This window comes from Symphalangus syndactylus, chromosome 4 (assembly GCF_028878055.3).
Source record: "Symphalangus syndactylus isolate Jambi chromosome 4, NHGRI_mSymSyn1-v2.1_pri, whole genome shotgun sequence".
Classification (NCBI taxonomy): domain Eukaryota; kingdom Metazoa; phylum Chordata; class Mammalia; order Primates; family Hylobatidae; genus Symphalangus; species Symphalangus syndactylus.
In genome coordinates this window covers 12,248,255-12,275,169 of record NC_072426.2, presented here as the reverse complement: position 1 = coordinate 12,275,169, position 26,915 = coordinate 12,248,255, and the positions used below count along the sequence as shown (strand labels likewise).

Sequence of the window (26,915 nt, the reverse complement as noted above, 5' to 3'; positions counted from 1 at the left end):
GTGTGTCTCCTTTGTTAATGACTTCGGGCATCATGGCATGTGGATTGCCATGGAATGGGGATTAGGAAGGGCAGCACTGTGAAAACACCGGAAAATACCTTGTGATAGTGGGTAAGGACGCTCATCTCTGCACATTGTGACGGTTTTGTTTCTGAGTCAGGTTTGAGATGGGCCAATCCTAAGCCGATGATGCCACCAGGGATCAGGAATTTAATAAGATCTTCGTGGATGCTTGGAACCCAACTGGTCTCTGTTTTCTACTTTAGGGAAAGAGCCACAGCTTGAGTGTGGTGGTTTTGGTGTCACATACGCGATTAATAATACCCACCTCTGCAGAGGAATCACCGTGGACTACTCCTCGTTTCATCCCATGCTGTTGCGATTGATGCCTCTCAACTGTTTACTGATTTCATTCAAATTCCTCAGCGACCACAGGACCCCGACTTGCCTTCTCTATCCTGGTTCCCTCACTCTGCTTTACAGGCCTGGCCTGCTCGCTGCTCCTCACACCAGCGCTGCACGGCTCCCTCCATGCCTCCGCCCTGTTTCCTTCATCAGACAGGACTAGCCTCCTCCATCTCTGTCTGGCAAAAGCCTGCTCAGCGTTCAAGACCCTCCTCAGATGCCGCCTCCACCATTAGGCTTCTCCTGACCCCTGAGCCTGTAACAGGCGCCACCATAACTCTCCACCTCAGCCCACATTCCCACAGCACTCGCGATGTCCGCGGCCCTCAACATGGCGCTTCATTCTATTTTAGGGTATTTCCTGCTTGCTTCCTGCACACACAGTGGCACGAGGCACAGCCCCGAGTGACCCGCGCCGCCGCAGGCCGGCGAGGGCAGCCAGAGCCGCTTCCCGCCCCCGCGGGGACCGTCGCCAGCCCGCAGCCCTAGTGGGAGGCGGTTCCACAGCGCGCCCGGAAGCCCCGCCACCGGCAGCACCGGCGCCTCCGGCGAGTTTTCCTCCCCTCGGGGAGGCGCGAATCCTCAGGGGCTCCTCAAGAGAGCGCCAGGGAGCTGCTGCTCGCGGACACCTTTCGGCCCTCTGCGGCCGCTGTAGCTCCACCGGGAGAAACCCGGAAGTGCGACTCTCAGCCATTCAGCCTTTGGGTGAAGACGGAGGCGGGTTCTGGAGAGACGTACGCTGTCAGGGAGTGTTTGCTTCGCCTCCACTTCTGTTCATCCCCGCCCTGATGCTGCTCCCGGTCACATACTCGGCCTAAGCCGGCTTCAGCCTCTCCACGCAGAAGTCTCCCGGAGCCATGGCCGAGTACTCCTATGTGAAGTCTACCAAGCTCGTGCTCAAGGGAACCAAGGCGAAGAGGTGGGTCCTGCAGCTCGGGCGGGAGCCTCCTCCGTTCTTTTTGGACCCACTCCACCCCCGCGAGTCCGGTGGAAGCTGTGGCGCGGACAGCCGGCTTCGTGGCCTCCCAGGCTTCGCCCTGGCCTCTGTCCGGGCTGGACGGAGGCCGGACCGCGGTTCCTGGCGCCTGTGCAGAGAGGGGCAGCCTCCTGCGCGGACGACCCTGGAAACAGGGTAGACGGGCGGGTGACCGGTGATCCCGTACCCACGACTTTAGGTCCCCTGAGGCATCTCTCCAGGCCTCTGCCTGGTGGGTCTGCGTTAGTCTGATCTGGTAGTTCATGATAATAACTTCCTTTATTAGGGATTATTCTTTTCTTCATTGTCTCTTCCTAGAAAAATTATTGATTAATTTTTTCTAACCTAATATGTAGAGTGAAACCAGGATGAATCACACAGTGGTTGAGGTGTATATGGGCTTTGATAGGGATATGGACTCGAACCTGCACTCTGTCATTTACTGATTTTGTAATTTGTGGCAAGTTGGTTAATATGTCTGAACTTCCATTTACTCATTAAGAGATCAAATATCTTTGAATCTCCGTTTACACATTTATACTTTCAGAGGATTTTTTATACTTTTAGAAGACTGTGAGAATTAAATGAGAGAACATATATGCAGTAAATAAATTGAGCCAAATGTGAGGAGGAGGAGGTAATTTATTAGCTCTTTAGGAAAAAAATACTTGTGCACTCATATCCCCGCTTTTTTAACTGGCAGATTTGCCCGAGGTTGACCGTACCCACAGATGTTGAGCATTTCCTCCTGGTCTCCGTGATAAACAGAGGTTTTGTTATTTTTAGGCGAGATGGATAGAAAGTATCAAGGAGTGAGCTGAAGCAGCCACTGGCCTTGAGAACCCTGTCTAGGAGTCTGGCCTCATGAAGATGCCAGAATAAATGACAGGTTTATCCTGAATAAATGTGAGATTTTTACTCTGTGAATTTCCTGTGAGGAGAGGAGAGTTATCTTCTGAAAACTTTATGATGAAAACGCAGACAAGAGTGTCTTAAGATTATCGTAATAATCATAATTATTGCTTATATAGCACTTTCAATGTGCCAAGAAATTGTTGTAGGCCCTTCGCACGTTAACTTTTTTCAAATCGCTCTTGGTTTTTTCCTTTTTTTGTTGAGCTGTAATTCATAATTATAAAATTCACCCTTTTGTGCAGTCAGTGGTTTTTAGTATACGTTCAAGAGATTCATCACTGACTAGTTGCTCAGCATTTTTATCATCTCAGAAGGAAACGTCCCCCTACCCATTAAGGCAGTCACATCCCATCCTCCCCCTCTGCTAGTCCTTGGCAACCACTAATCCGCTGTCTATGTGAAATCGCCTATTCTGAATATTTCTTAAGAAAGAAATCATGCAACATGTGGCCTTTTGTATCTGGCCTCTTTCTCTTATAACATTCTTGAGGTTCATCATTGTTGTAGCACTTGTTCCTTTTATGGCTGCGTAGTATTCCATTGTATGGATGTAACATTTTTTTCATCCATTCATCAGTTGATGAACATTTGGGTTGTTTCCCCTTTTTGGCTATTGTGACTAATGCTAGTGTGAATATCCTTATGTAAGTATTTTTGTGGGCGTATGTTTTCATTTCCCTTGGGTATACATACTTAGGAGTAAAATTGCTGGGTCATGTGGTAACTCTTTAACTTTTTGAGGAACCCCATACTGTTTCCTGTAGATGCTGCACCATTTTGCGTTTCCACCAGCAATGTGTGAAGGTACACATTACCTCTTAAACCTCACAATAGCCTTAAGAGTTAGGTTAAGTTGTTATCCTAATTTTTTAAGTGGGGAAACTGACTCACAGAGAGATTTAGTACATTTTCCAAAAATCACAGAGCTGAGAAGTGAAAGAATCAGGATTTAAAATCTGGCAGTGTGGCTCTACAATCTGCTTTGAACTCTAACATAATATGTACAAAGCCTGAAGCAACTCCTCAGTACTGTATTTAAGAGGGCATAGCAATGTAAGTCTTCCTAAATCAATAATTTATAAATGAAACAGCTTAAAAGACTTCCAAGTTTCAATCTTATGATATTTATCATACAAATTAATATACCTAAACTCATCTATATAAATTATGTGCTGTAGTAAGAAGAGAAAGAGCAAAGAGAAGAAGAGAAAAAGAGAAGAAAATGAAGCAACCCAGCTTGATATTGTTGGTGAGTCACTTTTCAGTGCTCTCTTCTGAAAAAATTTAAGTTTCTTGAGATCTCATTGAAAATATTTTCCTAGTTAGACATTTATGATATATTCATATTCGTCTTAAAGTGCTTAAATATTACCTACAGTTATAAATTCCATTTATTCTTTAGCACAGTAGATTCTACTGGTGCCTTTACTTCATTATCAGGAGAGAAAAATTATAACTCTCTGACTTAGTAGGCACCATTAGACTGCTTAATAGCAGGAGATTCTGATACATAATTTTAAAGTCCTAATGTAAATGTTATTCAACCAAATATATTTTACAAGTTATTTTCTTTTCACATGTATGCATTTTAATTGTAGAAGTCAGTTGTCTCTTTCTTTTATTTTTTTTAATTTTTTTATTAATTTTTTTGCACACAAAGCAATAAACATTTTCTAAAAATACATACAAACAAAAAGATGCATATCAAACATATTAGGAAGATTGCACATGGGAAGACAGGGAATAGAAATGGAGGGTGGGAATTAAAGAGAATAAATGAGAGAGGGACTTTGTATGGATCAATGATAATAACTCAATCCTCTATTTGACAAAGAAGAAGGAGAAGGAAGAGGAAGAAAAAGCAAGTGGGATAAAGGATCAGAAAGGGAGGAAAATAGAAAAAATTAGAGTATGACTCCAGGGTAGAGCTGTTTTGTTGTTGCTGGGTTGGTTGGTTGGTTTGTCTGTTGTATTTTTCACATGTTTTGCCATGTTGGCCAGGCTGATCTCGAACTCCTAGCCTCAAGTGATCAACCCGCCTCGGCCCCCCAGAATGCTGGGACTACAGGTGTGAGCCAGTACGTCCAGCCCCCACATAGCGTCTGGCCTCCGTGGTAGACCTCCCAGATGGGGCGGCCGGGCAGAGGTGCTCCCCACATCCCAGACGGGGTGGCTGGGCAGAGGCGCTCCTCACTTCCCAGACGGGGTGGCTGGGCAGAGATGCTCCTCACTTCGTAGACCCTAGACGGGGTGGCGGCCCAGCAGAGGTGCTCCTCACTTCCCAGATGGGGAGGCCAGGCAGAGGTGCTCCTCACTTCCCAGACGGGGCGGCCGGGCAGAGGCGCTCCTCACATCCCAGATGATGGGCGGCCAGGCGGAGGTGCTCCTCACTTCCCAGACGGGCTGGCCGGGCAGAGGGGCTCCTCACTTCCCAGACAGGGTGGCCGGGCAGAGGGGCTCCTCACTTCCCAGACGGGGTGGCCGGGCAGAGGCGCTCCTCACATCCCAGACGGGGCGGCCGGGCAGAGGCGCTCCTCACTTCCCAGATGATGGGTGGCCCGGCAGAGGCGCTCCTCACTTCCCGGACGGGGCAGCCGGGCAGAGACGCTCCTCACTTCTTCCCAGACTGGGTGGCCGGGCAGAGGCGCCCCTCACTTCTAACCAGGCGGGGCGGCCGGGCAGAGGCACTCCTCACTTCCCAGACAGGGCGGCTGGGCAGAGGCACTCCTCACTTCCCAGATGGGGCGGCCAGGCAGAGACACTCCTCACTTCTTCCCAGACTGGGTGGCTGGGCAGAGGCGCCCCTCACTTCTAACCAGGCAGGGTGGCTGGGCAGAGGCCCTCCTCACTTCCCAGACAGGGCGGCTGGGCAGAGGCGCTCCTCACTTCCCAGATGGGGCGGCCAGGCAGAGGTGCTCCTCACTTCCCAGACGGGCTGGCCGGGCAGAGGGGCTCCTCACTTCCCAGACGGGGTGGCCGGGCAGAGGCACTCCTCACATCCCAGACGGGGCGGCCGGGCAGAGGCACTCCTCACTTCCCAGACGGGGCGTCCGGGCAGAGGCGCTCCTCACTTCCTAGATGGGGCAGCCAGGCAGAGATGCTCCTCACATCCCAGACTATGGGCGGCCGGGCAGAGGCGCTCCTCACTTCCCAGACGGGGTGGTCGGGCAGAGGCGCTCCTCACATCCCAGACTATGGGTGGCCAGGTAGAGATGCTCCTCACCTCCCAGACGGGGTGGTGGCACGACAGAGGCTGCAATCGCAGCACCCTGGGAGGCCAAGGCAGGCGTCTGGGAGGCGGAGGCTGCAGCGAGCCAAGACCACGCCACCACACTCCAGCCCAGGCAACACCGAGCACCGAGTGAGCGAGACTCCATCTGCAGTCCCAGCACCTTGGGAGGCCGAGGCGGGCAGACCACTCGAGGTCAGGAGCTGGAGACCAGCCTGGCCAACATGGCGAAACCGCACCTCCAGTCAAAGGACAAAAACCAGGCCGGAGTTGGTGGCGCGCACCTGCAATCCCAGGCAGCCTGCAGGGCGAGGCAGGAGAATGATGGGAGCCAGATGCAGGGAGTCTGCAGCGTGCGGACTATACTCCAGCCCGGGCAACAGAGGGAAGAAAGAGGAAAAAAGGAAGGAAAGAAAAGAAAAGAAAGAGAGAGAGAGAAAGAAAGAAAGAAAGGTCGGTTTTCTCTTAAAGGAAGTATCTTCACAGGAAAAATCATTATTTTGTGAACTCTGAAATGAATGAAAATCTTAAATACAACATCAGGGTAGCCTGTAAATGATACTAGAAATAAACTGACCTAAACACACTTAACCAGCCTATTTTCCGTTTAGTTCTTTCCATACATTTTTTTTCTCTTTTAAAACTTGGCAAATTGCATTTTGAATCTTTATAAATTATGGTAACTTAAAAAATATATAAAATATGGAATGATATAAAGCTAATGTTCTGGAAGAATCATTGCTTTCCAAATGGCAAATCTACAATTCTAAAGTTAGGGTAGATATCTAGGGTAGATATGTAGATGTGGAATTGCTGTGTCAAAGGATAGGTGAATGTTTAACCATATAAGAAACTGCCAAAAATTTTCTAAAGTGGTTGTGCCATTTTACCCTCCCACCAAGAATGAATTAGTGCTCCAGTTACGTCCTTGCCAAGAGTTGATGGTGTTATCAGTCTTTTCTCCCAGTCTGAGCTTTACGTTTTCAGTTTTTTAATGGTGGTTTTTGGATGAGCAGCTTTTTTTTTTTTTTTTTTTTTTTTTTTTTTTTTTTTTTTTTTTTTTTTTGAGGCAGAGTCTCACTCTGTCTCCCAGGCTGGAGTGCAGTGGCGCGATCTCGATTCACTGCTGCAAGCTCCATCTCCCAGGTTCACGCCATTCTCCTGCCTCAGCCTCCCGAGTAGCTGGGAGTGCAGGTGCCTGCCACCACGCCTGGCTAATTTTTTGTGTTTTTAGTAGCAACGGGGTTTTCACCGTGTTAGCCAGGATGGTCAGAAGCTTTTAATTTTTATAAAGCTTAGTTTATTTTTTTTCCTTTTTGGTTACTGCCTTATCTCTTTGATCTAAGAGATCTTTCCTTCCCCAAAGTCAGGAAAATGTTCTACATTGTCTTTTAGAGGCATCATAGTTTTAGTTTTTACATTAAATCTGTCATTCATCTCAAATTTTGGCATGATGTTGTGAGTTCAGTTTCAAGATTTACTTTTTTTTTTTTGACATCTTGATAGCCAGTTGTGCCAGCACCACTGGTGTTTCCTTTTTCCATTAATCCACTTTGGTATCTTCATAATAAATCAATTAACTTTCTTTGTATGGGTCTATTTCTGGACTCTGTTCTATCGATACGTTTGTCTGTTGTTCTGTTGGTATATTTCTCTTGATTGCTATAATTTCATGAAGTCTTGAGATCAGGTAGTGTGAGTCCTCCAACTTTGTACTTATTAACTATTAATTTATTAATTTCTACAGTGAAGCTTGTTGGATTTTTTCAAGAACTGTATTGAGTCCAGATCATTTGGGGGAGAATCAACATCTTAATATCGGGCCTCAATATTTCATAATTTTCAATGTAGCAGTCTTGCATGCCTGTTTAAACATTTATTCTTAAGTATTTTATAATTTTACACTACTGTCAATAAAACCTTTGAATTTGATTTTCCAGTTCTTTGCTGTCAGTATGTAGATATGCAATTGATTTTTGTGTGGTGACTTTGTAGTCTGATAAGTCTATTTCACTTATTACTTCTAGTGGTTTGCTTATATAGAAAACCAAGAAATTTGCAATCGTGTTTCCTGTGACTATCATTTTACTTCTTTCTTTCTAATCCTTGTGTCTTGTCTTTCTTTTTATTGGTTTATTATACTGTCCAGGACTTCCATAGTGTTGAATAGAAGTCATGAGAATGGGCATAATTGCATTGTTCCCAAGCTTAGGCAGAAAGCTTTCAGTAGTCCACCATATGGTATGATGTCCGTAGGATCTGCAGAGAAAACATTTATCAAAATGAAGACATTCCTTTTAAACTTTATTTCTTGGGAGTTTTTATTTTAGTGGTGTTTAATGCTGTCAGATGCCTCTTTCTGTATCTGTTGAGATGATTATACAGATTTCTTCATTCTGCCAATGAATTACATTGGTTTCATTTTCAACTTTTAAAGTAACTTTATATCCCTGAGATAAACCCCACTTAGTTGTGGTGCGTTGTCCTTTGGGATATTGCTAGATTTGTCTTCTAGGTGTTTGTGTTTTTTTTTTTTTTTTGAGATTTCTATATTGGTGTTGATGGGAGATATTGGACTTTTGTATCCTTTTCTTGTAGTGTCCTTTTTTGATTTTGGTGTCAAGGTGATATCAGGTGTCATAAAATTAGATGGAAAGTGCTGTCTCCTTTCCTATTTTTGGAAATAGCTGTGTGAGATGGGTATGATTTGTTCTTTACATGTTTGATAGAATTCACCAGTGAAGTCAACTGAACCTAGAGGGTTTTGTTTGGTTTGGTTTTAGATTTTTTGTGGGAAAATTAAAAATTTTTAAGAGATATTTTCAGATTTTTTTGTTGTGTCAGTTTTGGTAACTTGTGTCATTTAAGAAAATTTCATTTCATCTAAGTTGTTGGATTTATTGGAATAAAATTGTTCAGAATATTCCTTTCTTTAATATGCTTTTAATGTCCATAGAATCTAATCTGTATTGCAGTCTCTTCATATTGGTAATTTGTGTTTTTGCTATTATTTCCTGGATCAGTCAGTCTAGCTGGAGGTTTCTCAATTCTTTATAAGATCCAGAATCTAATCTGTATTGCAGTCTCTTCATATTGGTAATTTGTGTTTTTGCTGTTTTTTCCTGGATCAGTCAGTCTAGCTGGAGGTTTCTCAATTCTTTATAAGATCATTTATTTTAGATCATTAATGATCTTTTAGTACAGGTGTATTCAATCTTTTAGCTTCCCTGGGCCACAATGGAAGGAGAAGAATTGTCTTGGGCCACACAGAAAATACACTAACGATAAGCTGATGAGCCAAAAAAAAAAAAAAAAAACAAAAAATCTCATAATGTTTCAAGAAGGTTTATGAATTTGTGTTGGACTGTATTCACAGCTGGCCTGGGCCACATGCAGCTCTCAGATTGGACAAGCCTGTTTCAGTATTACTTATTTTCTCTTTTTTTTATTTTCGATTTCATTTATTTTCAGTCTTTTTTTTCCTCCCTTTAACTCATTTTCAGTTCACTTTGCTCTTGTTTTATAGCTTCTTGAGAAGGGAGTTAGATCTCTTCATTCCACTTTAGTTTCAGTTATAGTCAACACATTTTGTTTTCATTTTCATTCCATTCAAAATATTATCTAGTTTTCCTTGTGATTTTTCTTTTTGTGGACACATGAGTTATTTAGAAGTGTATTGTTTTTAATTTCTACTACATAGAGATATTATAGGTATGTTATTGTTGCTGATTTCTAATTCATTTATAGTATAGTTGGAGAACATACTTTCTTAGTGAATTTCCATGTACACTGGAAAAGAATGTGTATTCTGCGGATGTTGGTTCAGGGTTTTTGTTTTTTTTGGAGATGGAGTCTCGCTGTTGCCCAACAGGCTGGAGTGCAGTGGTGTGATCTCAGCTCACTGCAACCTCCGCCTCCCAGGTTCAACTGAATCTCCTGCCTCAGCCTCCGGAGTAACTGGAATTACAGGCACCTGCCAACACACCCGGCTAATTTTTTAAATATTTTTAGTAGAGACAAGGTTTCACCATGTTGGCCAAGCTGGTCTCAAACTCCTGACCTCAAGTAATCCGCCCGCCTCAGTCTCCCAAATTGGTGGGATTCCAGGCAGGAGCCGTGGTGCCCAGCCAGTTCAGTGTTCTTTAGATGTCTGTTAGGTCAACAGGTAGAGCTTGTGACTGTGCATATCTTCTGTGTCCTTACTGATTTTTTACTAATCCTACAGTGTATTGAGAGTTATGTTAAAATCTCCAGCTGTAATTCTTGATCTGTCTACTTGAGCAGTTTTTGCTTAAAGTATTTTGAAGCTCTCATAAGATGTGTAGACATGTAGGATTGTTAAGTCTTCCTTATAAATTCAGTCTTTCATTTTCATAACACTTTAACCTTATTTCTGTTAAATGTCTTGATGTCTAGTTAAATTATTTGACCACACTTTTGCTCCTGTCAAGCCTGGGCCTTTGTTCATTTGTGCTTATTTATTAGGGTTTTGCCCGTAGACTTAGACAGTGACTCTTACTAGGAAAGGTTCATCCTCATGGGCCTCAGCCACATGTTCTAGGCATACTTGGTGAGTTCTCTCCACTCTGCTGTGTCCCAAATTTGTGTGATCACTGGCATCTCCAGTCAGCCCTCAGCAGTGCCAGCCACTCTGCAGAGGCCTTGTGGAGCCTGCCTACTGCATGTACTCCCCCCAGCCCTTGGCCACAGACCTGCAGAGAACTTTTGCATACTCTTTTGAGGCCTCACCTGTGTGTAGTTCCCTCTTCTCCAGTACCTTATTCTCTAAACTCCCAACATGTTAGCACTGCAAGACTCTCAGCTTAGTGACATTGCCTCATTTCTGGAGGTCTCTACCTCTCTCCGTGTGGTCAAGAAACTGCCATTGGGCAGAAAACAGAAGTATGTGTGAGATCTGCCTCCTGTATTTTCCCATTCTCAAATATCACAGTCCTCTTCTGCCTGTGTTCCAATCCCCAAAAACAGTTTTCTCAAATACTGTATCCAGTTTCAGTTTTCTGGTTGGTCATGGTGGGAGGGCAAGTCCATCTTGGCTGGAAGAGGAAGTCCTTCTGCGTCTTTTTCTCTTTGTCCTTCCACCTTCTTTTGCATTGTGGATTTTCTAAACTTGCCGTATAAGTAAGCATGTGCTTATTTGTGAAGAGAAAGAAAAAAACCTTTTAATTTTTTAAAGCTGTTCTGTTGGTTCCTCACAAGGATCTGAAGGGATTGGTAAATAGGATGAAAGAAATTCTGTCTTTCACATGGAGAAAACCAAGTGTGACATTAATAAACACGAGCATGTCTGTAAGCAAAGAGTTTCACTAAGCTCTGCTAGATTAAGAAGCAGTTGGACTTACAACATCGTAGTTTGCAAAACACATATATTTTATTTACCCAGGAACTAAAGCTAAGTAAGCTATGGGTTAATAGAAGGTCTGTGAAGGGTACTTAGACTACAGTAAGATTGGGGAAGAAAATTCCATTTCCAAATCTAAGATATATCATTCCTTTGTGCCAAGTACATAATGAAGGTAGAGATATAAGGGGGCCCTTAGCACGGAAGCACTGGGTTAGTCAGAAGGTGAGGTGAGCTGTCACACAGCCTTGATGCTAGAATGAGGGTGCCCTGGTAGTATCTTATCAGCCATGACACTGGTGCATTGGGCTTTTTTTTTTTTTTTTTTTTTTGAGACAGGCTCTTGCTTTGTTGCTCAGGCTGGAGTGCAGTGATGTGATCATGGCTCAGTGCACCCTCGGTCTCGTAGGATCAAGCAATCCTCTCACCTCAGACTCCCGAGTAGCTGGGACCACAGGTTCCTACCCCCATACCCAGCTAATTTCTTAATTTTTTTGTAGAGATAGGTGTCTCCTTTTGTTGCCTAGGCTGATTTTGAACTCCTGGGCTTAATTGATTCTCCTGCTTCCGCCTCTCAAAGTGCTGGGATTACAGGCATGCCAGACATATGTAAACATTCTAAACTGTGTGAAAATATGTGAAAAGCTTTGTCATGCATTGTGAGACAACACAGCAGGAATATTTGACCATCTGCCTAAGGTTTAAAAGGAAATAACTTTAAGCATGTGTCTAAATAGCAAGTAATATTTTGGAGCGGATTCTCTTAAATTCAGCTTGGGCATCTGCAGCATATACACAGCTTGAGCTGTAACCTGACATAGAAACAGGCAACTTCGGTGCCCGTGTTCTTAGGATCCACCGCTTTTTCACAGCTAAAACCCCAGAGTGGCACCGTTAAGTATTATGTTATGTTACTTTAGTTGTTAAACATATAAGCATACCTCCAAAGGCTGAATGGAGGCCCCTTGCAGAAAATAGGCAGAATGCTCACATTTAATTCTTGATGATACTATATTTAGCTTTCTTATTCTTTGAAATCTCATTGAGAAAAAATACTGGCATCTGCCCAAAGTAATTTGTTTTTCAGTTGACAATATTATAAGTAATGTTATTGTATCATTTCCCTACTTGGACAGAGTGTGAAAATTTTGAGGAGCTTGTCTGCCAGAAATTTCTTCTTCATTTGCAAAACATTAATGAGATATTATATTTCAATGATTTTATTTAATATTAAGTGTACTTGGTCAATGTGGCATAGAACATACAAAATAAATCTAATTTAAAATCATTAGCTATTACATGTATAAGAAAGACTTGCTGATCATAACACTGTTGATAGTGATTCTGAATAAAGCATTATTTATTTTCCTGAAAACGATTGTAGCTATAACTCAAGCATTTAAATTGCCATTAGTTTTATTGCTTTTTAATTGTCTTTAGCTGAAATTTTAACTTTGATTTTCTATTTCTCCATTGGTTTTGTGTGTGTGTGTGGAGGTAAAATATACAGAATATAGAATTTGCCAGTTTTTCTATTTTTACGTGTACACTTCAGTGGTATTTAAATACATGCACCCTTTTACCTTCCCACCAGCATTGCACAGGGTTTCAGTTTCTCCACATCCTGCCCAACATTTGTTTTTCTGGTTTTCTTGGTTTCTGTTTGTTTGTTTGTTTTGATAATAGCTATTCGAATGGGTGTGAAGTGGTATTGCATTTTGGTTTGGATTTCCATTTCCCTAGTGACTAGTGATGTTGAGCGTCTTTTCAAGTGCTTATTGGCCATTTGTATATCATCTTTGGAGCAATGTTCGTGTACGTCCTTTGCCCAGTTTTGAATTGTGGTATTTGTCTTTTTGGAGTTCTCTATATAGTCTGGATATTAATTCCTTATAATGTATGTAGTTTACAAATATTTTCTCCATTCTCTGGGTTGCCTTTTACTCTGTTGACGGCAGTCCATGATGCACAAAGTTTTTTAATTCTGATGAAGTCTGGTTTGTCTATGTTTTCTTTCGTTGCCTGTGCCTTTGATGTTCTATACAAGAAATCATTGCCAAATTCATTGTCATGAAGCTTTTCCCATTTTCTTCTAAAAGTTTTCTAACTTTAGCTCTTACATTTAGGTCTTTGGTCTATTTTACGTCACTTTTTGTATTTGATGTTAGATAAGGGTCCAACTTCATTTTAGCTAAAATTTTATGTATTTTAAAATTTATTATGGAAATCATGAAATGTTTAGTTGAATAGAAAATTTTGTGCAGTGGAATTAACTGAATCTTTAAAACCTTTTTATTATGGAAATATCCAAACTATTCCGTACATAGAAGAATATAATGAGTCCCCCATGTGCCCAGGCCCCAGCATTAATTATCAATATTTTGCCAATCTCGTTTGATTTACACACACACCCACAGACACATTTTTTCCTCGAAAATTTTAAGTAAAATCACAGATACTATCTCATTTTACCCATAAGTACATAAATGTACATTTCTTAATGTGGTATGTCTTTCTGTCATCACCTGTTTTCTTCTTTATTTTTATACATTATACTATGTCATTATCAGACCTTGTAAAATTAACAAGAATTCCTTAATAAAAATTAACAAGAATTCCTTAATATGTCGTATCCAGTTAATGATTGACTCATTTCTACTCTAGCTAAAGTACAATTTAGGAGGAGGTTTGAGGACGTTTTTTAACATTAAGATATAAACTTCTATAACAACTGCTTAAATAATTGTTCCTAGAGTCTAACATTTCTATTGGCAAATTGGAAATTAGTATACATAGACATAGATTCTGCTCATTTTACTTTCAATCTAAAATCATAGTTAAGATTACTGGCCAGGCGCGGTGGCTCACACCTGTAATCCCAGCACTTAGGGAGGCAGAGGCGGGTGGATCACGAGGTCAAGAGTTTGAGACCAGCCTGGCCAATGTGGTGAAACCCCGTCTCTACTAAAAATACAAAAAAAATTATTCAGGCATGGTGGCAGGTGCCTGTAACCCCAGCTACTCGGGAAGCGGAGGCAGAGAATTGTTTGAAACCGGGAGGCGGAGGTCGCAGTGAGCCGAGATCGCATCATTGCACTCCAGCCTGGGTGACAGAGCGAGTCTCTCTCTCAAAAAAGAAAAAAAGATTGCTATGCTAGAAAGTCTTCCTGTAGAGGCATTTTTAAGAAACATTATGATCGGCATTGCCTCTGGAAAGCAGGCATGAATAGATGGCTGAGGTCCATCATGAGAGAGACCGTTCTCTATATATCACTTTGTACCTTCACATGCTGCCTTTTGTTTTGTTTTGGTCCTTTTTTGAGACAGGACCTTGCTGTGTCACTCAAGCTAGAGTGCAGTGGCATGATCATAGCTCACTATAACCTTGAACTCCTGGGCTCAAGTGATCCTCTTTCCCCAGCTCCCCTAGTAGCTGGGATTACAGGCATGCACCCCCATGCGTGGATGTATGTTGCTATTTTGTGTTTTAAAAACCTAATCCTGACTGTGCTGGTAGTCGCATGAATCTGTGCACATACATGCAAACAAGTACATGTAAAACTGGTGAAATCTGAATAAGGTTCATGGATTATATCAATGTCAGTTTCCTGATTCTGACAGTGTATGATACTTATGCAAGATGTCATCATTGAGACAAAGTGAGTAAAGGATATGTGAGATCTTTGTATCATTTCTTACAACTGCAAGATAAAAAGTTTTTAAAACTAAATTATAATAACAAAAAAAGAACTGTTTCAAAACTCAAATATAAAGTTGAAATATTGATTTTATTTTTTAGGAATCTGGTGGACAGTAAAAAACTTTGGCGAAATTTCAGGAACCATAGCCATTGAAATAGATGAGGGAACCTATATACATGTACTCGACAATGGTCTTTTTACCCTGGGAGCTCCATACAAAGAAGGTTTGTGTCTGGAAGGGAAGAGGCTGCCACAGGTGTAGATTTTAGGACATTCATTCACTTAGGCCAAACTCTAACTAGTCTCAAACATTTTCCAAAGGAATGGAACCATTGCATTTGACTCTTCCATTTTTTTTAATTCCTTAATATTTACCAGCCATTGGCAAGTCCCTCTTCCTAATATAAGCATTTGAAAACATTCCGTATAGTTCGAGAAGAGTATCTTTGGAAATCAAAACAAGATGAATAATTAAAATAGTAAGTGGAAACAGAAAAGAAAACCTATTTGAGTCAAAATGTTTGAATTTCTTTTTTATTCAGACCTATTGCCAAAACTAACCTGGGTGCGTTTAACAATTTCAAGTTTCTTCATTTGCTTTAGCCCATTAGAGGAAGCACTAATGAGATATGAAGTAATTAGAAGATAAAAAGCAGTATCATTTGGTCAGCAAAGCCATCCCTTGAATAAATGAAAGCATTTAGCTTTTTAAATAAGTGCTTATTTATGACTGTATTTTAAAACATAAAGAGAAGCTATCTCAAGTTATTAAATAAGCATTATATAACCCTGTCTTACTCAGTATATAAAATTAGCACTGTAGTTAAAAGAAGATAAAATAGATCTTGATTCCAAAGATACAGTATTACAGTGACATCAGTATATCTGAATATTCTTACATTTAATTGCAGAAGAAAATAGCCACATTTTTTAAAGCAAAATAATGTCTTTATATTTATAGCGACTGTAAAATTTATTTTCAAATGTTTTTTCTCCAATAGTTGATGAGGGCCCTAGTCCTCCAGAGCAGTTTGCGGCTATCAAATGATCTGATTCCAGGTGAGCTTATGTTGTAATATAATTAGTAAGCAGTTATTTTTAAAATTTAATTATATTCATTAAAAATTTTAGTATCTGTCTTAAGCCCACAGGGTAATTTTGATATAAAAAACAAAATAGCTTTTTTGAAAAATAGATTTTGTGATCTACTTTTAGTGGGTTTCCTATCAATATATAATGCTAGGCTGGAAAAAAAAAGTGTAAGTTAAAAAGTGAAGATTAATAATTTCACACACCGAATAAGATAGATTAAAAAATAAATCAAATAGTACAAAGCCTGGTTCACTGTTGCTATGATATTTAAACTCACTGTTTGGAAGTCCAAAGGCAAACAGGAAGACTAAAAAAAGGAATATTGTTGAAACCAGCAGAGAATGTTACAGAATCATAACGACCAAAAGAATATTTTTACTCACTATTTTTACAGTCATTTTATAAAGTAACCTTTTTTATTCTCACCTTGTGCAAAAGTATAGAATGATTCTTTGGGTAGAAGATACTGAAAGTTAATTTACATATTTTAGTAATTGGTTACATCAATATGATCATGATTTCTGTTATATAATCATTAATGTATAAAGGAGTAAATGTCAATTCTGGCATCCCAGGAGATTCTCGGTAAGGTAAAAGATTAGAAATCATAGTTTTAAAAAATCACATTTAGATGATTATTGCTGTACTTTCTTTGAAAGTCTGATAAGTATGGTGAAAGACAAAGAATAAAAGCAGAGGAAGAAAAATTCAATAGTTTTAAACTGCTTTACAATTATAAACAAAAAAGGATTATAAAGAAAGTTAACTGACAAATGAGGAAAATATTTGCAACAATCTTAATAGGCAGTGAGTTCTTACTCTTCATATATATCTTATATAGAATTCATAGCACTGAAGACCCCAGTAGAAAAATCGCGATCAGATCTCAATAGAGAAATGGACAAGGGACATTACCAGATAATCTAAAAACTAAAAAGGAAAGGAAAAGAAAAACAATTGTTATTCTAGTTGACTACTAAAATGCAAATTTATAGGATACTGTTTTTTCCATATCAGGTTTTCAAGTATTTTTTTAAAGTCATAATGTTTAGAAAATCCGTGATACAAAACATAACCTGTTAATTCGAGGTAAGAATGTAAATGGAAGCAGCATTTTCTGGAAAACAGTTTGATGACATAAGAACTTTATACCCTTCGATCCAATTATTTCTAGGAATATTTTCTAAGGATAAAGCAGTTTTATGTCAGAATAGATGTACATAGAACTATTTATAATAAAAAAAGTTTTAGTAGTTTATTGAAGTTTATAACTAAAGAGGTATAATTGAAGAATGATGAATTTTGAAAATATTTGTTACGTAATATATAAGGTACAATGTTTATATTTAAAAAGCACAATATAAAACTAAATTTAAAACTGCACTGTCCAACATGGCAGCAACTAGTCACATGTAGCTTTTTTTTTTTTTAGAGGCACAGAGTCTCACTCTGTCACCCAGGCTGGAGTGCAGTGGTGAGACTGTATCTCACTATAACCTCAAATTTCTGGGCTCAAGCAATCCTCCTGCATCAGCCTCCCAAGTAGCTGGTATTACATATGCATGCCACCATGCCCAGCTAATTTTTTAAATTTTTTGTAGAGATGGGGTCTCACTGTGTTGTCCAGGCTGATCTTGAACTTTTTGCCTCAAGCAATTATCCGATTGGCTTCCCAAAGCACAGAGATTACAGGAGTGAGTCACCACTGAGCTACATGCAGCTTTTGAACACTTGGAATATGTCCAGTCTGAAATTTTAGATATGTACACACCCACACACATACACGTGTCCTGTTTTGATGTTCTATAATTAATTTTCTCTCAGTTTTTAACTTTTATCTATCTTATTAATGTACAGAATTGCCCTGAAATCTGGCTATGGAAAATATCTTGGTATAAATTCAGATGGATTTGTTGTTGGGCGTTCAGATGCAATTGGACCAAGAGAACAATGGGAACCAGTCTTTCAAAATGTAAGTGCTGTTATTGTTCATAAAAACTTCCTGTCAGTTTAACAGAAAGTCTGTAAAAATCACAATATATTTAAAAAGAAAAAGTAGTATGCAATACTATAATACATTAAATTGGAATAAATCAATAAGAACATAGAGCCTTAAAGAGATCTCAAAATAGAGTGCAACAAAAATAGCATTAGTACTTTTGCCCACAATTATTTCTGTATACCCTTAGTGCCTAGATATGGATCTCATTTCCATTAAAGAACCAGTCAATTTTAGGTCTCAGAGTAGGAAAACAGAATAGTTCTTAAGTATCTTCTTTGTAGCAGAAATCATGGATGCTTTCAGAAACATTCGAGACTGTCTGCAAACAGTGGAGCTTGCTAAGACCAAGTTGTGACAATTTGTGCATAAAATAAATAATAATAGTTCGTTGAAGTAAATTATCTCTAAAAGACTTTCAGTTCATAAGCTTAAAATAGTGTACGAAAAGATAGTTTTAATATAAGAAGAAAAAAGATACATACTAATTCTTAATTTTAGTAAGTAGACAGTTGTAGTATAGGGATGTTTTGTTAAATCTTTGTTGATACAGAATACAGAATTTCCTTTTTCTGTTTGTGTGAGAAGTAAAGATTGAACAAAAATATGTGAGTGCTAAACAGTCTTTAAAAAGTAGATAACTATATCAAAAACAGTAAGGACCAACGGGCAGCACGCAGGACAAGCAAATAGAAGATAAGCTCAGCCTGAGTAGCAGCTTTGGTAGTGTACACCAATGAATTGAAAATAGGAATTCAGAGTGTTTTCTAAGATGACAGATTAAACAAACATCCCCCCAGAAAGAGGTAATCACTTAGACTGATTTCTTCACCCCTAGGATAAAATCTTAAGTCAGTGACTTGAAAACAATTGTGACCCAACCCATTGAGAAATGCATTTTTACATTGCAGCCCAGCACACACACATGTATAACTGAAGCAAGAGTTGTGCTTACCAATACTTATCCCTGTGTTATGCATCTTGATATTTCTTATTCTCTTTTACCCCTTCCTCTGTGTGTCTGTGTGTATTCCTTCCCCCACCCCCCATACCATTCAGGAAACACTACATTGAAACACTACATTGATTTCATGACCCGCTAATGTGTTGCAACCCCTTTGAGATGATCCTACTAGTTATGATGAGATACTTGTAATAAAAGTTACACCAGTAGAAAAGGCCAGTATATCCTAAGGCCTTAGATGATGACTTAGGTAGTACTAATAATACAACACTTTAGGAAAGTTCATTTCATTTTATTTTTAGGAAGGACACTGAGTTTCAAAAATTTAAATTTAAATGAAAGAGGGTCTTAAAACTCTATTGCAAAAAGGACTCAGCTGAATAATCTGTGGCACAGGTTTAAATTGTCTTGGACCACCCTGCCATGTTCCAGGGCTCACCAGGAGCCATCCAGATGAGAGACCACCCAGCCCTTGTGACCTTGACTAAGAAATTAAATCCATGTTATCAGCACTTTTTTAACTGGATGTGATATAAGGTTAACATATTTTGTAATCATTGTATTTATAAATATTTTGTCTAAATGTTATGGTAGTCCAAGTTTTCCAAAATAATCAACCAAATACAAGTTATAAACATTATATTTGTTAAGGGAGTTAAGCTAACCAAATTTATAACCCAGATTTGGATACACAAGAAAATCAGTCTTTAAAGTTTTGTTTAATAGAAAGCAGTGTAATATATCAAACATTAAAAAACTAAAAATGTATATGAATATTTTTACACACAAAAGTCCCTCAGGCATTGATTCTTAAATTCAAAACACCAAAGGCATTGTATATACCTTTTCATGTTTTCTAATTGTGAAGAAAATAAATTTTACTTAAAATGCTAATATTTGAATAAAGTCCTACTAGGAAGATACACTACAAATGTTTATTGTGGTAATCTTTGAATAGTAAAATGATAGGTGATTTTGGTTTCCTTTTCTATATGTTGTTGTATTATATTTTTCAGGTTTTTCTCTAAGTTCTTTCCTTTGATTTTTAAATCAGGGAGGAAAAATTAATCCAGTCTAAACACTTAATATTTCTTCTACAAGAAGTATCTTCATGGCTATTTTGTTATTTTGTTTCACTTAGGGGAAAATGGCTTCATTGGCCTCAAATAGCTGCTTTATTAGATGCAATGAAGCAGGAGACATAGAAGCAAAAAGTAAAACAGCAGGAGAAGAAATGATCAAGGTAATGATATTTTATACAGATAACTCCATTCACACATGCGATGTGACTGTATCTCTTTAAAATGTTAAATGGTCATTTATTGTCACTTTAAAGATTTAGTTAATAGCTTTTTGTAATGTGGTGTTTCAAATAGACTCATTTTTAATTATAAATCCCGTAGTTGATGGTTCGTTTATACAATGTGGCAGAGAAATGAGTGCATCTAGGCGCTACCTTGCCATTATCTCCATGGATTAGTATCTTTTTCTGGTAGTTCCACATGCTCTCTTTAGGCTTTCATGTTCTTGTTTTCTTGTATTTTAAAATCTAATTTTTAAAATAGATAACATGTACACGTGGCCCAACATTTTCAAATAAAAACATGTGAAGACATATGCCTGCCATGCGTCTTACTCACCTGTGTCCCAGCTCCTGTTCCCCTTTCCCTTTCTTTTTATAGCCTCCAAAAATTTCTTTATAAACATATGAATATATTTATAATTTTCAACTGTTTTACACTAAATGTAGCCTCCTCAATAGTCTTCTAGACTTTGATTTTTCTTAAAATCATATCTTGGAGAGTTTTCTACTATTAGTTTAAATGTAGAAAGTTTTTTCTTTTTCTTTCTTTTCCTCTCTTTCTCTTTTTTAACAGCCACATAATATTCCATTTTAGGGATGTACCTTAATTTATTTAGTCTCTTATAGATGGAAATTTAGGCTGTTGCCAGTCTTTTGCTCTTATAAACAGTGCTACAGTTCATAAATTGAATATGCATCAATTTGTAGATGTGCAGGTGGACCTGAAGATAAATTTCCAGAAGGAGAATTACCATGTCAGGGATATATGCATTTGTATTTATGTAATGCTTGAGCTTCTGTGATGATAGTCACTTTATGGAACATAAAAAATCATAGCAGAACTTCTGGGGCCTTAGCCCTCACGTTTTAAAAATATTTTTATTAATAGTACCAGTCTTCTTTGCGTTAGGAGAAACATTAATCACATAAAACATGATTTTTATTTTATTTTTAAAATTTGTGTGTGTCACTAAGCTGGAAATAAAAGTTCCTTATTCCAGGCTAAATTCCCTCATCTGTAGTCAGATGTGTTATCTGTTGCACCACTGGCCTGTGCCCTCCCTAATCCTACTCTTTGTTTTACATCACTGTAAAAGTTACACAGACATCTTCATATCAAGGTGAAATTCTAAATAATACTGTTAATATAACCTAGATAAATCAAGTAGTTAATTGGAATTTGATGAAAACATTTAAGGCTTTTTTAGACTCACAAAAGCCATTGATCTTTAATTATAAACGTATACCAAGATGTGTCTGAAGAATAAATCCCCCCTTATTGACACGTGGTTTTTCTGTTTCTTGGCATTCTGTCCCAGTACTGAGCATCCTGAACCTTGCTTTGTCTGTCTCTGTTGGGAATCACAGGTTGCATCCAGTCTGACCCAGATTTGCTCTCTAAGGCATTGTGGGGGCTGGAGTGGAAGGCTCTAAGAGGGGGGCAAATGCCTTTTCTAAAATGCGTTTCATTCTTATTAGAGCATAAAAATTTATGTTACATTTTTCTCTACTACCAGAGCAATTTAAAAGCATCTATCAAATCTCTGTGTGTGCTTCATGTTAGATTTCCGGTCATATGTTTGATTTTCTTTCTAGAATAGTCTTGATTTCAAATAATTTCAAATCTGAAGCTCAAACAATTTCAATCTAAAATGTAGGTATTTTCTTACAGAGAAGGGAAATGTTATATTTTTTTCATTGCATGCACCCAGCACATGCATTGTAGTCCTGAATTCCCATAATGCCCCTGTGAGGTGGATGTGAGCTCAGCGTTACAGACAAGAAGACAGCCTCTGACCCTCCTGACATCCTCGTGGTTTTTGTCAGTCAGTTCATGGAAATCACAGTGATTTCAAGGTGTGGTAAGACAAGATGTGTACCCAGGCCCAGCTGACTCCAGAGGCCACTCTCAATATTTCATAACACATTGCTTCTCAGGAAACAGGTCATTGGAGAAATGAAGATGGGTTTGTGACTTACATTTAATTTTATTTATATTTTATTGTATCATGTTTAAATTATTTTGCATCTGGATATCACCACAAAAGTGTTATTGAAGGCAACAGTTGCAAATATATGTGCAGTGCTTTGCACTTATACAAAGATACAAAGATACTTACACAAAATTTGCGTTTTTCACTATTTAAAGCAATTTTCAGATGAAATACAAAGTTTTCTGGGTCTCTTTGGCTAGTCAAGTACCTGGAAGCTCTGAACAGTGATTATTTGGGACTCTTTTCCTTTACCATTTAATTGCAGGCTCTCTAATCTCTGTCAGCCCTTCACGTTTATGACCTTGCCTTATCTACCAGAACACAGCTCCCTCTTACTAAAGGTTGCCTTGTGTTACCTCTGTCAGCCCTTCACCTTTATGACCAGAACACAGATCCCTCTTACTAAAGGTAGCCTTGTGTTACCTCTGTCAGCCCTTCATCTTTATGACCAGAACACAGATCTCTCTTACTAAAGGTAGCCTTGTGTTACAGGCCCTAGCACGGAATGTTTTCAGGTCTGGGACCCCTTTAATCAAAACTGTCACAAAGATGTCATTGGCACAAACACATTATTTATCATCACGTTCTAAGCAGCCCTGGAACTGGACTCTGGCCACAGAGATCCCTTAGGAGACATGAGTCCTTACCATTGCCAATTGCCTGTTCTGTGGGTGATCCTAATTGTTGAGTGCAGATCAATTAACTTATGACATGTGATAGTAAACATCTATCCAAACTTAGGAGGATATAAGAAGCTAGTAAAAGAGGTGGGTTCCAATTAATTAAAAACAAGTTGTGTAATGCTAAAAGTTTTAACACTCTGATAATAGTCTGTGCAACATAAAATAGCTATTAAGCTTTCAGTCTGATCAAATGAACACTTGTCTACTAGGGATAATTTGATCCTAGTGTATTCACTTGGAGGACAAAATTAAATTAGTTAATTATTGCTTTATTGCCTAGCAGGATCTGATGTGTAAAATGTTTCTGAAATAATTTTGTCTGTAGTGTTTCTGACACAAGGGCTTCGGAGGAAGCATGTGATAGCACTTACTTATATAGATTATATGTATGAAGTAAAAACACATAGCCAGAACCATTTTCTGAATATAGTTGCTCAGTTAATTTTTTCTTCTGCATAAGAAATCATCTCGAATGTTCTTATGTGATACGTAAAGTGGGGAAGATGGAAGATAAACATAAAACCCATTGGATTCTCTTTTCCAATATCTAGATTAGATCCTGTGCTGAAAGAGAAACCAAGAAAAAAGATGACATTCCAGAAGAAGACAAAGGAAGTGTAAAACAATGTGAAATCAATTATGTGTATGTATTGTTTTCCTTTTAGACCTACAGATTTGACAGTGAAGTGCTTCTCAAAATGCTTTCAAAATAAATTACCTAATTAGCTGGGGATGGTGCATGCCTATAGGCCCAGCTACTCGGGAGGCTGAGACAGGAGGATTGAGCCCAGGAGTTCAAGGCTGCAGTGAGCTCTGATCACCACTGCATTCCAGCCTGGGTGGCAGAGCAAGACCCTGTCTGAAAAAATAAAACTGACAAGAAGATACAACACAATGTGGCCTCTAGGACAGAGCACAGAGTTAAATGCTTTTCTTTTCTTGAGGCTTTAGTTTTCCTAATCGTCCTACCAGCTCTCAAAGCTAGTCACTCGGGTTAGTCAATCTCTCCATTCATAGAATGGGTGTGATGCCAGTCAAAGGCTGTGCTATGGCCAAGACACAGGGGACTCCAGCCAGTATGCCGTAATAGAAGTGGGGCCTTGTGCTACCCAGCCAATGAGTGGACCTCCTCGTGAGAGGTCACGAAGGTCATCTTTGTTGAAGAGCTCCAGCTTATTAAAAAAAAATACAATTAGACCTTTTTTTTTCTCCCCCATGATGGAGTCTTGCTCTGTCCCCCAGACTGGAGTGCAGTGGCGTGATCTCGGCTCATTGCAACCTCTGCCTCCCAGGTTCATGTGATTCTCCTGCCTCAGCCTCCCGATTAGCTGGGACTACAGGCACGCGCCACTATGCTTGGCTAATTTTTGTATTTTTGGTAGAGACAGGGTTTCACCATGTTGGCCAGGCTGTTCTCGAACTCCTGACCTCGAGTGATGCGCCTGCCTTGGCCTCCCAAAGTGCTGAGATTGCAGGCATGAGCCGCTGCGCCTGGCCTACAATTAGACTTTTTTAATAAGTGAAAAATTAACAGTATTTATAAATTTAATAGTAAATATGTATAATCAGAGTTTGAGGTATTTTTCAATGAAGACATTTTCTTTGCAGAAAGAAATTTCAGAGCTTCCAAGACCACAAACTTAAAATAAGTAAAGAAGACAGTGAAATTCTTCAAAAGGCTCGGAAAGATGGATTTTTGCATGAGATGCTTCTGGATAGGTAGCTATTTATTTACTTATTTCCACTATTTTCAGTAGCCAATAGAAATGGCATGTAGAAAACCTACATTCTCTTAAATTACTGTAGTTTTCATATTTTTGTCTTTATTTCTAATTTATGAGTGTGGCAATATTACCTAGAGAGGACATCATAACTTTGGGAAAAGACTGTCAAGAAAGAATATCTAAAAATTATAACCGATTCTAAGTATATACTTTAAGAAATTCAGATTTGACTGTATCTACTTCATAAATTTATCATTATCTTTTTATAACTATTAGAACCAGAGTTAGAAAGAAGCAGTTTGGCTAATATAAAAATTATGTGGATTCTGTTAGAGTAGTTCAGGTTCCTTAAAATAAGAATAGATCAACTAAAAACTAAGTATAAAAGCTAAACAAGTGAAATTGAAGGAGTTTTATTGTAAGATTTGGAAGAGTGCAGGGTGTTTTTCATAGCACATTATTAATATTTATTACTCTTCCTAGGTAGATAAGTAATGTCCTAGATTTAGACATAGAAAAACAGGTAGAGACGTTTAGCTGTGGGTGTACAAGTATAAATCAATTAAGTGCCAGATTTTGATAATCACCAGCCGCTCATGTCCTATGTTGCAAAGTTACTCTTTTTGTTTGTTTGTTTTTGTTGTTGTTTTTTGTTTTGTTTTTTGTTTTTGAGAGTCTCGCTCTGTCACCCAGGCTGGAGTGCAGTGGCGCGATCTCGGCTCACTGCAAGCTCCGCCTCCCAGGTTCACGCCATTCTCCTGCCTCAGCCTCTCCCAGTAGCTGGGACTACAGGCGCCCGCCACCACGCCAGGCTAATTTTTTGTATTTTTTTATATTTTTATTAGAGATGGGGTTTCACCGTGGTCTCGATCTCCTGACCTCATGATCTGCCCGCCTCGGCCTCCCAAAGTGCTGGGATTACAAGCGTGAGCCACCGCGCCCGGCCGCAAAGTTACTCTTACCCTTTTTTTTTTACATTACTTGATAAGGACAATGTTTAATTACATATTTCTTATTAACTAGCTGGTAGAGTTCATACTTAAAGTCAGTAAATAATGTTAAGAATTTTTTCCAGCTGAGCAAATGAATATGTATCTAGTCGTAAGAAATCAAGAAGAGGATATAAAATATAATCAGGATGTGAACTCTAAAACGGAATAAGCTCTATGTCTTCTAACTTTTATCACTTGTGATAATACAGCATTCTCACCCTGTTAAATGGAAATTTAGAGCACCTTTAAATTCCTGAATAATTAAAATTGCTATTTGGATTGAACAAGCCCTTAGGCAACATTTATTGAATATTAGGAAATCACTTTTATAAGATTAGAAACCATTTTTTATAGAAACCAAATTTAAAAGTATACATATTTTAATATAAGCGTTGTGGTAATAACCAAAATTGAACACAGTTTTAAAGCTTTTTATATTTAGTAGCAGTTGAATATATATGGCATGTTTTACATAGATTAATTTTATTATTTTTCTTTGTTTAAACAGGAGAGCCAAATTGAAAGCCAACAGATACTGCAAGTGACTGGGATTTTTGTTTCTGCCTTATCTTTTTGTGTTTTTTTCTGTGTTTGGTTTTTTGTCCTCGCAATAGTTGGCTGAGAATGATGATTTCCAGCTTCATCCATGTCCCTACAAACGACAGGAACTCATCCATTTTTATGGCTACATAGTATTCCATGGTGTATATGTGCCATATTTTCTTAATCCAGTCTATCATTGTTGGACATTTGGGTTGGTTCCAAGTCTTTGCTATTGTGACTAGTGCTGCAGTAAACATATGTGTGCATGTGTCTTTATAGCTGCATGATTTATAATCCTTTGGGTATATACCCAGTAATGGGATGGCTGGGTCAAATCGTATTTCTAGTTCTAGATCCCTGAGGAATCACACACTGACTTCCACAATTGTTGAACTAGTTTACAGTCCCACCAACAGTGTAAAAGTGTTCCTATTTCTCCATATCCTCTCCAGCACCTCTTGTTTCCTGACTTTTTCATGATCACCATTCTAACTGGTGTGAGATGGTATCTCACTGTGGTTTTTATTTGCATTTCTCTGATGGCCAGTGATGACGAGCATTTTTTCATGTGTCTGTTGGCTGCATAAATGTCTTCTTTTGAGAAGTGTCTGTTCATATCCTTTGCCCACTTTTTGATAGGGTCGTTTGTTTTTTTCTTACAAATTTGTTTGAGTTCATTGTAGATTCTGGATATTAGCCCTTTGTCAGATGAGTAGACTGCAAAAATTTTCTCCCATTCTGTAGGTTGCCTGTTCATTCTGATGGTAGTTTCTTTTGCTGTGCAGAAGCTCTTTAGTTTAATTAGATCCCATTTGTCAATTTTGGCTTTTGTTGCCATTGCTTTTGGTGTTTTAGACATGAAGTCCTTGCCCATGCCTATGTCCTGAATGGTATTGCCTAGGTTTTCTTCTAGGGTTTTTATGGTTTTAGGTCTAACATTTAAGTTTTTAATCCATATTGGATTAATTTTTGTTTAAGGTGTAAGGAAGGGATCCAGTTTCAGCTTTCTACATATGGCTAGCCAGTTTTCCCAGCA

At 38.9% G+C, this 26,915-nt stretch overlaps 1 pseudogene; it reads left to right on the top strand.

Moving 5' to 3' along the window:
• The first annotated feature begins 1,022 nt into the window (after positions 1-1,022).
• On the top strand, positions 1,023-26,687 carry LOC129480398 (protein FRG1-like; annotated as a pseudogene).
• Positions 26,688-26,915: the final 228 nt, after the last annotated feature.